The sequence below is a fragment of the Ornithorhynchus anatinus genome, chromosome 1 (assembly GCF_004115215.2).
Source record: "Ornithorhynchus anatinus isolate Pmale09 chromosome 1, mOrnAna1.pri.v4, whole genome shotgun sequence".
Classification (NCBI taxonomy): Eukaryota; Metazoa; Chordata; class Mammalia; order Monotremata; family Ornithorhynchidae; genus Ornithorhynchus; species Ornithorhynchus anatinus.
The window spans coordinates 183,993,828-184,006,074 of NC_041728.1; positions in this window are offsets into that span (position 1 = coordinate 183,993,828).

Here is a 12,247-nt window from a genome sequence, read left to right on the forward strand (position 1 = left end):
GTTGTCCCTGTGTTGGGGGACGTGGCTGCGTGTGCGTGTCTGTGTCCCAGTGTGCGTCTGGTTGTGTGTCGGGCCTGTGTTAGGGGAGGGGTCCGTGTGTCAGTGTGGGTGACAGTGGGTCTTTGTGTGAGTGTGTCGTGCGTGTGTTGGGGGGGGTGTGTGAGGGTGAGGGCTCGCGGTGGTCCGGGCGGAGGTGGTGTCGGCGGGCCGGCGGCGGCCTCTCCGTCTGGCGGCGTTTGGCCCCGGCCTCCTCCCGCCCTTGGAGGACCCCGCCGGCCCCCCGCCCCCCGGCCCCCCACCCCGCCGACCCCCACCCCGCCGGCCCAGGGGTGTCCGTGTGTCCGTCCGTCCCCGCTGCGTCCATCTAAGCAGCCCCCGGCCCCCAGGCGGAGGTGGGAGATGCTCCCTGCTCTGTGAAACAGCTGGGGACCGAGAGGGGGACGGATTCCGGCTGCTTCCCCCTTCTCCTCTTCCTCCTCCTCCTCCCCCCCTTAAGTCTTCTTCCCTCCTCTTCTTCTTCCTCCTCCTCCTCCTTCTCCTCCTCCCCCTACTCTTCTTCCCTCCTCCTCCCTTTACTCTTCTTCCCTCCTCCTTCTCCCTCTACTCTTCTTCCTCCTTCTCCTCCTCCCGTACTCTTCTTCCTCCTCCTCCTCCTCCTCCCCTATTCTTCTTCCTCCTCCTCCTCCCCTACTCTTCTTCCTCCTCCTCCTCCTCCTCCTCCTCCTCCCCTTAGTCTTCTTCCCTCCTCTTCTTCCTCCTCATTCTCCTACTTCCTCCTACTCTTCTTCCCTCCCCCTCCTCTTCCTCTTCCTCCTCCCCTACTCTTCTTCCCTCCTCCTCCTCCCCTACTCTTCTTCCCTCCTCCTCTTCCTCCTCCTCCTCCTTCCTCCTCCTCCTCCTCCTCCCCTACTCTTCTTCCCTCCTCCTCTTCCTCCTCCTCCTCCCCTCCCCTCCTTCCTCCTCCTCCTCTTCCTCCTTCTCGTCCTCTTCTTCCTCTCTTCCTCCTCCCCCTCCTCCTCCTCCTCTTCCTCCTCTCCCTCCCCCTCCTCTTCCTCCCCCCCACCCCCAGCATGAGTCAGGCAGTGGGGCTGAGCGGGGTGGGGGCGTCTAGAGGAGGGGGCGCCGGGTCCCCTCCCCCTCCTCCTCTCCCCCTCCCCTTCTCCCCTCCCCCTCCCCTTCTCCGCCCCCCGCCCCCGGTCCTTCCTGGGCAGGTTTTCCTGGGAGAAACGCGCCACCTGGCGGCCGCCATCGCCACCTGCAGGGGAAAAGTTTCTGGTCATCGCAAATTGGGAGACCGGGAAGGGAGGGAGGAAATAATAATAATAATAATAATAAAGCAATAAAAATAATAATAATGTTGGTATTTGTTAAGCGCTTACTATGTGCAGAACATTCATTCATTCATTCAATAGTATTTACTGAGCGCTTACTATGTGCAGAGCACCGGACTAAGAGCTTGGAATGAACAAGTCGGCAACAGATAGAGACGGTCCCTGCCGTTTGACGGGCTGACGGTCTGATCGGGGGAGACGGACGGACGAGAACGATGGCGATAAATAGAGTCGAGGGGAAGGACATCTCGTAAAAACAATGGCAACTGGGGCAGATACAGGGTCATCAGGTTGTCCCACGGGAGGCTCACAGTTAATCCCCATTTGACAGATGAGGTCACTGAGGCACAGAGAAGTGAAGTGACTTGCCCAGGAGTCACACAGCTGACAAGTGGCGGAGCCGGGATTCGAACCCATGCTCTCTGACTCCCAAGCCCGGGCTCTTTCCACTGAGCTACGCTGCTTCTCTAGTGGGAGGGAGGGAGGGACGAACGAGGCTGGGGGGAGGGAGGAAGGGGAATAATAATAATGATAATAATAATAATAATAATGGTATTTGGTAAGCACTTACTCCGTACCAAGCACTGTTCTAAGGGCTGAGGTAAATACAAGGTCATCAGGTTGTCCCATGTGGGGCTCACGGTCTTTATCCCCGTTTTACAGATGAGTTAACTGAGGTCCAGAGAAGTGAAGTGACCTGCTCAAAGTCACCCAGCCGATGAGTGGTGGAGCCGGGATTAGAACCCACGACCTCTGACGCCCAAGCCCGGGCTCTTGCCACTAAACCACGCTGCTTCTTGAGGGTAGAGATCTATCGTACTCTTCTAAATGTTCAGTAAAACGCTTTTAGAGAAGTACCCTGGACTAGAAGAAAAAGCCCAGGCCTGGGAGTCTTCACCATTTTACTGAGGTCACTGAGGCCCAGAGAAGTGAAGTGACTTGCCCAAAGTCACACAGCTGACAGGTGGCGGGGTCGGGATTAGAACCCGTGACCTCCGACTCCCAGGCCTGTGGTCTTCGGGGAGAGAGGGGGGGATGGAAGGGAGACGGCTGGGGGGAGGGAGGAAGGGGGGGAGTGGGAAAGGGGTGGGTAGGGGGGAAAAGAGGGAGGAGAGGAGGGGGAAGGGTGGGACAAGGCTGGGGGAGGGAGGAAAGGGAGAAGGGGGAAAGGGAACGGGAGAAAGGGGGAAGGAAAAGAAGGAAGGAGGGGAGGCGGAAAAAAGGCGGAAGGAAAGGAGGGAGGGAAGAGGAGACAAGAGGTGGGAGTGTATGGCGGGGGAATGAATTGGGGAGGGGGGTGGTTCACAACTTTTCTGCTCCCTTCTGAGAGCTCACCTCCTCCAGGAGGCCTTCCCAGACTGAGCCCTCCCTTTCCCTCCCCTCCTTCTCCCCTCCCCATCGCCCCCAATCCCTCTGCTCTCCCCCCTTCCCCTCCCCACAGCACTTGTCTATATTTGTACAGATTTATTGCTCTATTTATTTTATTAATGATGTGCATTTATCTCTGGTTCTATTGATCTATTCTGATGCCATTGATGCCTGTCTACTTGTTTTGTTGTCTGTCTCCCCCTTCTAGACCGTGAGCTGGTTGTTGGGCAGGGATGGTCTCTATCTGTGCCGAATTGGACTTCCCAAACGCTCGGCACACCTTAAGCGCTCCATGAATACGACTGAATGCATGACTGAATGAAGGTTCACACCAGGCCCAGGGGCAGAGACAGCCCAGATCCCGCGAAAGCTCGGTGTGGGCAGGGATTTTCACTCTTTATTGTTGTGTGGTGCTTTCCCAAACGCTTAGTACAGTGCTCTGCACACAGTAAGCGCTCCATAAATACCACTGAATGAATGACTGAATGAAGGTTCACACCAGGCCCAGGGGCAGAGACAGCCCAGACCCCGGGAAAGCTCGGCGTGGGCAGGCATTTTCACTCTTTATTGTTGTGTGATGCTTTCCCAAGCGCTTAGTACAGTGCTCTGCACACAGTAAGCGCTCAATAAATACCATTGAATTAAAAAATGGAAAACCCTGCGTTTATCCCGGCTGAAGATCACACTGGAATTTTCAGGTTGAATCATTCCTGTGAATCTTCGTGATCTGTGTGCACCAGAAGCAGCTGTTGTAGTGGCTAGAACCCTGGGGCCTGGGAGTCAGAAGGTCATGGGTTCTAATCCTGACTCCCCCACGTGTCTGCTGTGTGGTCTTGGGCAAGTCACTTCACTTTTCCGGACCTCAGTTCCCTCATCTGGAAAATGGGAATGGAGACTAGGAATCCCATGTGGGACGGGGACTTTGTCCAACCTGATCACCTCGTATGATAATAATAATAATGTTGGTATTAGTTAAGCGCTTAACGTGGCTCAGTGGAAAGAGCCTGGGCTTGGGAGTCAAGTTGCCATCGGTTTTTACAAGACGTTCTTCCCCTCGACTCTATCTATCGCCATCGTTCTCGTCCGTCCGTCTCCCCCGATCAGCCCGTCAGCCCGTCAAACGGCAGGGACCGTCTCTATCTGTTGCCGACTTGTTCATCCCAAGCGCTTAGTACAGTGCTCTGCACATAGTAAGCGCTCAATAAATACTATTGAAAGAATGAAAGGTCATGGATTCGAATCCCAGCTCTGCCGCTTGTCAGCTCTGTGACTGTGTGCAAGTCACTTCACTTCTCTGTGCCTCAGTTACCTCATCTGTCAAATGGGGATGAAGATTGTGAGCCTCACGTGGGACAACCTGATGACCCCGTATCTCCCCCAGCGCTTAGAACAGTGCTCGGCACATAGTGAGCACTTAACAGATACCAACATTATTATTATTATTATTATGTGCAGAGCACTGTTCTAAGCTCTGGGGTAGAGCCAGGGTGATCAGGTTGTCCCACGTGAGGCTCACAGTCTTACTCCCCATTTTACAGATGAGGGAACTGAGGCATCGAGAAGTTAAGTGACGTGCCCAAAGTCACACAGGTGGTAAGTGGCGGAGTCGGGATTAGAACCCATGACCCCTGACTCCTAAACCCGTGGTCTTTCCACTGAGCCACGCTAACATCTCTAATCTTATCTATCCCAGTGCTTCGAACAGTGGTTGGCACATAGTAAACGCTTTAATAAGAATGTTGGTATTTGTTCAGCGCTTACTATGTGCAGAGCACTCTTCTAAGCATTGGGGTAGATACAGGGTCATCAGGTTGTCCCACGTGAGGCTCACAATCTTCATCCCCATTTGACAGATGAGGTCACTGAGGCACAGAGAAGTTAAGTGACTTGCCCACAGTCACACAGCTGACAATACCATAATTATTCATGATTACCCTCTCTAGACTGTAAACTCATTGTGGGCAGGGAATGGGTCCATTTATTGCTGTACTGTCCTCTCCGACGCTCTGCGCACAGTAAGCGCTCAATAAGTACAATCGAATAGACGCATGTGTGTATTTTGGACTTGTGTGTGTGTGTTAGGGGGCGATGAGCATGTTGGATGTCATGGGTCTTTGGACACACACTGTATGTCCGTGCAGCAAGGCCTAGTGGTTAGAGCCCGGGCCTGGAAGTCAGAGGACCTGAGTTCTAATCCAGGCTCCACCGCTTGTCTGCTGTGGAACCTTGGGCGAGTCACTTCACTTCTTTGTGCCTCAGTTACCTCCACTATAAAATGGGGATTAAGACTGCGAGCCCCATGGGGGACAGGGACTGTGCCCAACCTCGTATCTACCCCAGCGCTTAGTACAGCAAGCAGCGTGGCTCAGGGAAAAGTACCCGGGCTTGGGAGTCAGAGGTCATGGGTTCGAATCCCGGCTCTGCCACCTGTGGGCAAGTCACTTTCACTTCTCTGGGCCTCAGTGACTTCATCTGTAAAATGGGGATGAAGACCGTGAGCCTCACCTGGGACCACCTGATGACCCTGTATCTCCCCCAGCGCTTAGAACAGTGCTCTGCTCATAGTAAGCGCTTAACAAATACCAACACTATTATTATTATTACAGTGCCTGGCACAAAGTGCTTAACCAAGACCTTTAAAAATGTGTGTCACATGCATTGTGTGTATCAATCAATCATACTTGTTGAGCACTTACTATGTGCAGAGCACTGTACTAAGCACTTGGGAGAGGACAATACAACAGAGTTGGAAAAGATGTTCCCTGCCCACAACGAGCTTACCGTCTAGAGGACTACTGTGTGTCATAATAATAATAATAATAATGTTGGTATTTGTTAAGCGCTTACTATGTGCCGAACACTGTTCTAAGCGCTGGGGGAGATACAGGGTCATCAGGTTGTCCCTCGTGACGCTCACAGGCTTAATCCCCATTTCCCAGATGAGGGAACTGAGGCGCAGAGAAGTGAAGTGACTCGCCCACAGTCACACAGCTGCCAAGTGGCAGAGCCGGGATTCGAACCCATGACCTCTGACTCCCAAGCCCGGGCTCTTTCCACTGAGCCACGCTGTCACGTATGTGTCATACATGAATGCCGTGTGTCTATATGGGTTGCGAATCTGAATGCAGCCTGACCTAGGGGATAGAGCACGGGCCTGGGAGTCAGAAGGACTTGAGTTCTAATCTACGCAGGGCAGGGATCATGTCTTCTAACTCTTTGGTCCTCTCCCCAGTGCTCAGGCCAGTGCTCTGCACTCAGTAGATTGTCAAGTCCTCGAGGGCAAGTCCTCGAGGGCAGAGATTGTTCTATCATTCTGCCATCTGTCCCAAACACTCAGCACAGTGCTCTGCACCCAGTAGACTGTCAGCTCCTGGAGGGCAGGGATCAAGTCTACCAACTCTATTGTCTTCTTTCATTCATTCAATAGTATTTATTGAGCGCTTACTATGTGCAGGGCACTGTACTGAGCGCTTGAAATGGACAAATCGGCAGCGGATAGAGACAGTCCCTGCCCTTTGACGGGCTTTCCAAGTGCTCAGCGCAGTGCCCTGCACACAGGAGACTTTGAGGGCAGGGATCACGTCTAGTACAGTGCTCTGCACACAGTAAGCATTCGATAGATACGATCGAATGAATGAATCATGTCCACTAACTCTACTGGACTCCACCAAGGGCTCAGCACAGTGCTCTGCGCACAGTAGACTAAGTTCCTTGAGGGCAGGAATTGTATCTACCAGCTGTATCGTACTCCACCAAGGGCTCAGCACGGTGTTCTGCACAGAGTACACGGTAATAATAATCATAATGGCATTTGTTAAGTGCTTACTATGTGCTAAGCACTGTCCTAAGTGCGGGGGTTGTTACAAGGTCATCAGGTTGTCCCACATGGGGCTCACGGTCTTTATCCCCATTTTACAGATGAGTTAACTGAGGCCCAGAGAAGTGAAGTGACTTGCTCCAAGTCACCCAGCTGACGAGTGGGGGAGGCGGGATTAGAACCCATGACCTCTGACGCCCAGGCCCGGGCTCTTGCCACTGAACCACGCTGCTCCTTGAGGGTAGAGATCTATAGTACTCTGCTAAGTGTTCAGTAAAACGCTTTTAGAGAAGTACCCTGGCCTAGAAGAAAGAGCTCAGGCCTGGGAGCCAGAGGACCTGGGTTCTAATTCCGGCTCCGCCATTTGGCTGCTTGGTGACCTTGGGCAAGTGACTTTACTTCTCCGTACCTCAGTTTACTCATCGGTAAAATGGGGATTGAGACAGTGAGCCCCACGTGGGACCGGGACTGTGTCCAACCCGATCATCTTGTATCTAACCCAGCATTTAGCACAAATGAATAAATTTTTATTTATCCCTTCCCCATCGCCCCGACTCACTTCCTTTGCTCTATCCCCCTCCCCACCCCACAGCACTTGTGTATATATGTACATATTTATAATTATAATCCTATTTATTTTCTTAATGATGTGTATGAATCTACAATTGTATTTATTTATAATGATGCTAATTTTGCCTGTTTACTTGTTTTGATGACTGTCTCGCCCCTTCTAGACTGTGAGTCCATCGTGGGCAGGAATTGTCTCTTTTTGTCACCAAGTTGTACTTTCCAACAGTGCTCTGCACACAGTAAGCGCTCAATAAACACGATTAAATGAATGAATTGTCTCTGTTGCTGAATTGTACCCTCCCAAGCACTTTGTTCAGTGCTCTGCACACAGTAAGCACTCAATAAATCAGACTGAATGAATAATAAGCATTCAAATTTGAAAATAAAAAAGCACTCTGCACATAGTATACTATGAGGTCTTTGAGGCAGGGGTCATGTCTGCTAACTTTATTGTCTTCTTCCAAGTGCCCAACGCAGAGCTCTGCACACACTAGACTGGAAGCTCCCCGAGAGAAGGCATTGTATCCCCTATCTCTACGGTACTTTTTCAAGCGCGAGGACCTGGGTTCTAATCGCGGCTCCACTATTTGCTGCTGTGTGACCTTGTGCAAGTCACTTAACCTTCCTGTGCCTCAGTTCCCTCATCTTGTACCGCGTTACTGCAATCACTCGACCCATCCTGACTGGATGACGGCTTCAGCCTCCTTTCTGACCTCCCAGCCTCCTGTCTCTCCCCGCTTCAGTCCAGACTTCACTCTGCTGCCCAGATTCTCTTTCTACAGAAAGGCTGTGGGCATGTCACCCCCCTCCTCGAAAATCTCCAGTGGTTGCCCAGCCACCTCCTTACAAAGCTAAAACTCCTCACCATCGGCTTTAAAGCGGTTCATCTCCTTGCCCCATCCTACCTCACCTCCTTCTCTTCTCCTCCAACCCAGTCCACACACTCCGCTCCTCTGTCGCCGCTCACCTTCTCCCTGGGCCTCCATCTCTCCCGTCTCGCCTCCGACCCCCGGCCCACGTCCCGCCTCTGTCCCGGAACGCCCTCCCTCCTCGAATCCCACAGACAACCACTTTCCTTCCTGCTTCAAAGCTTTATTGAAGGCCCATCTCCTCCAAGAGGCCTTCCGGGACTAAGCCCTCCTTTCCTCTTCTGCGTCTTCTTGGCACTTGGATCTGCTCCCTTTATTCCCCCCTCCCTCAGCCCCATGGCACTTATATCCATATCCACCGTTTATTTATTTATATAAAATGTGTCTTCCCCTCTACGCTGAAAGCCTGTGGCGGGCAGGGAATGTGTCTACCAACTCTGCTATAGTGGATTCTTCTGAGTGCTTAGTACAGTGCTCTGCACACAGTAAGCAGTAAATAGCATTGATAGATTGTCTCTATCTGTTGCCGAATTGTACATTCCAAGCACTTAGCACATAGTAAACGCTCAATAAATACTATTGAATGAGTGAATGTGAATTGATTGACTGGGGATAAGGGCCCTCCCAAAGGCAGAGATGCAAAAGCAAGGAGTCTCCCTTCCCCTAATGCCGATTCTGTTGTACTGTACACTCCCCAGCGCTTAGTACAGCGCCTGGCACATAGTAAGCGCTCAGTAAATACCACTGATGGATTATAGAGAAGCAGCGTGGCTCGGTGGAAAGAGCCCGGGCTTGGGAGTCAGAGGTCGTGGGTTCTATCTAATCCAGGCTCCTCCACTTGTCTGCTGTGGGACTTTGAGCAAGTCACTTCACTTCTCTGGGCCTCGGTTATCTCATCTGGAAAATGGGGATGAAGACTGTGAGCCCCACGTGGGACAACCCGATCACCTTGGATAATAATGTTGGTATTTGTTAAGCGCTTACTATGTGCAGAGCACTGTTCTAAGCGCTGGGGGAGATACAGGCTAATCGGATTGTCCCACGTGAGGTTCACAGTTAATCCCCATTTTACAGATAAGGTATCTGAGGCCCAGAGAAGTGAAGTGACTTGCCCAAAGTCACATAGCTGACAAGTGGCAGAGCCGGAATTCGAACTCATGACCTCTGACTCCCAAGCCTGGGCTCTTTCCGCTGAGCCACGCTGCTTCTCTATCCCAAGCGCTTAGAACAGTGCTTGGCACATAGTAAGTGCTTAACAAGTACCATCACTATTATTATTATTATTATCCAGCGCTTAGACCAGTGCCCGGCACTTAGAACAGTGCTCCAGCGCTTAGAACAGTGCTTGGCACAGAGTAAGCGCTTAACAAATACCATCGCTATTATTATTATTATCCAGCACTTAGAACAGTGCCCAGCGCTTAGAACAGTGCTCCAGCGCTTAAAACAGTGCTTGGCACAGAGTAAGCGCTTAACAAATACCATCGCTATTATTATTATTATTATTATTATTATTATTGTCCAGCACTTAGAAGCAGCGTGGCTCAGTGGAAAGAGCCCGGGCTTTGGAGTCAGAGGTCATGGTTTCGAATCCCGGCTCTGCCACTTGTCAGCTGGGTGACTGTGGGCGAGTCACTTCACTTCTCTGTGCCTCAGTACCTTATCTATAAAATGGGGATGAAGACTGTGAGCCCCACGTGGGACAACCTGATTCCCCTGTGTCTACCCCAGCGCTTAGAACAGTGCTCTGCACAAAGTAAGCGCTTAACAAATACCAACATTATTATTATTATTATTAGAACAGTGCTCAGCGCTTAGAACAGTGCTTGGCACAGAGTAAGCACTTAATTATCATCATTATTTTCCCCCTGGAAGCCAGAGCTGAGATCTGGCGCCACCGTGTGGCTATTTCTCGCTACTGCACATTTTCTCCTGCAGAGCCGACGGTCGAAGGGAAACTAATAATAATAATAATAATAATAATGTTGGTATTTGTTAAGCGCTTACTACATGCAGAGCACTGTTCTAAGATCTGGGGTAGATACAGGGTAATCAGGTTGTCCCACGTGAAGCTCACAGTTTTAATCCCCATTTTCCAGATGAGGTAACTGAGGCACAGAGAAGTGAAGTGACTTGCCCACAGTCACATAGCTGACAAGTGGCAGAGCAGGGATTCGAACCCATGACCTCTGACTCCAAAGCCCGTTCATAATAATAATAATAGGCATTTCATTCACTCATTCATTCATTCAATCATATTCACTGAGCTCTTACTGTGTGCAGAGCATTGAACTGAGCGCTTGGAAAAGTACAATACAACAATAAACGGTGACATTCCCTGACCACAACTGGCTCACAGTCTAGAGCTGGGGAGACAGACATCTGTACTCATAATCCCAGCTCTGCCACTTGTCAGCTGTGTGACTTTGGGCAAGTCACTTAACTTCTCTGTGCCTCAGTTGCCTCATCAGTAAAATGGGGATTAAAACTGTGAGCCCCACGTGGGACAACCTGATTTCCTTGTGTCTACCCCAGCGCTTAGAACAGTGCTCGGCACATAGTAAGCGCTTAACAAATACCAACATTATTATTATTAAATAAAATGACAGATAGGGACATAAGTGCTGTGGGGAGGGGAGGGGGAAAGAGCAGAGGGATAATTAAAATGAAAGAGATGGACATAAGTGTTTTGGGCCGGGAGGGATGAGGGGAGCAAAGGGAGGAAGTCGGGGCGACGCAGAAGGGAGTGGGAGATGAGGAAAAGCGGGGCTTAGTCTGGGAAGTCCTCCTGGAGGAGATGGGCCTTCAGTAAGGCTTTGAAGCGGGGGCAAAGTGGTTGTCTGGGGGATTTGGGGAGGGAGGGCGTTCCGGGCCAGAGGCGGGACGCGGGCCGGGGGTCGGTCGGGCAAGACGGGCGAGATGGAGGCCTGGTCAGGAGGCTAGCACTAGAGGAGCGGAGTGTGTGGCCTTGGTTGTAGAAGGAGAGAAGTGAGGTGAGGTAGGAGGGAGCAAGCTGATGGAATGCTTTAAAGCCACCGGGGAGGAGCTTTCGTTTTCTTAAGCACTTACTATGTGCCAGACACTGTGCCAAGCCCTAGGGTGGCTACAAGCAAATCGAGCTGGATACAGTCCCTGTCCCGCATAGGGCACACAGTCTTAATCCCCATTTTACGGGTGTGGTAACTGAGGCACAGAGAAGCGAAGTGACTTGACCAAGGCCATACAGCAGACAAGTGGTGGAGCCAGGAATAGAACCCATGTCCATCTGACTCCCGGGTCCGTGCTCTGTGACAAATAATCACCGGTCTATTTATTAAGTGCTTTTGCGTGGTATTTGTGAAGCACTTACTATGTGCCAGGCACTTTATGGTATTTGTCAAGTGCTTACTATGTGCCAGACACCGTACTGAGCTCTCGGGTAGATACAAGCTAATGAGGTTGGACCCAGTCCCTGTCCCACATGGGATTCACGGTCTTAATCCCCATTTTACAGATGAGGTGACTGAGGCACAGAGAAGGAGCATGGCCTAGAAGATAGAGGATGGGCTTGGGAGTCAGCAGGTCAAGTGTTCTAATCCCGGCTCTGCCGCTTGCCTGCTGTGTGACCTTGGGTAAGTCATCTGACTTCTCTGGACCTCAGTTCCCTCATCTGTAAAATGGGAATTATGACTGTGAGCCCTGTGGTGGGACAGGGACAGTGTCCAACCCATTATCTTTTATCCATCCCAAAGCTTAGTACAGTGCTTAGCACACCGTAAGCACTTACCATGAGAAAATCAATCAGCAGTATTTATTGAGCACGTATTGTGTGCAAAGCACTGGACTAAGCACTTGGGTGAATGAAGCACTTTGGCCTAGGGAAAAGAATCAGGGACTGGGAGTCAGGGGACCTGGGTTCTATTCCCAGGTCTACCACTTTCTTTTTAATGATATTCATTAAGCGCTTACTATGTCCCAGGCACTGCACTAAGCCCTGGAATAGAAACAAGATAATAATAATGTTGGTATTTGTTAAGCGCTTACTATGTGCAGAACACTGTTCTAAGCGCTGGGGTAGACACAGGGGAATCAGGATATCCCACGTGGGGCTCACAGTCTTAATCCCCATTTTACAGATGAGGTCACTGAAGCACAGAGAAGTGAAGTGACTTGCCCACAGTCACACAGTTGACAAGTGGCAGAGCTGGGATTCGAACTCATGACCTCTGACTCCAAAGCCCATGCTCTTTCCACTGAGCCACGCTGCTTCTGATCAGGTTGGACACAGTCCATGTCCTACGCGGGGCTCACCG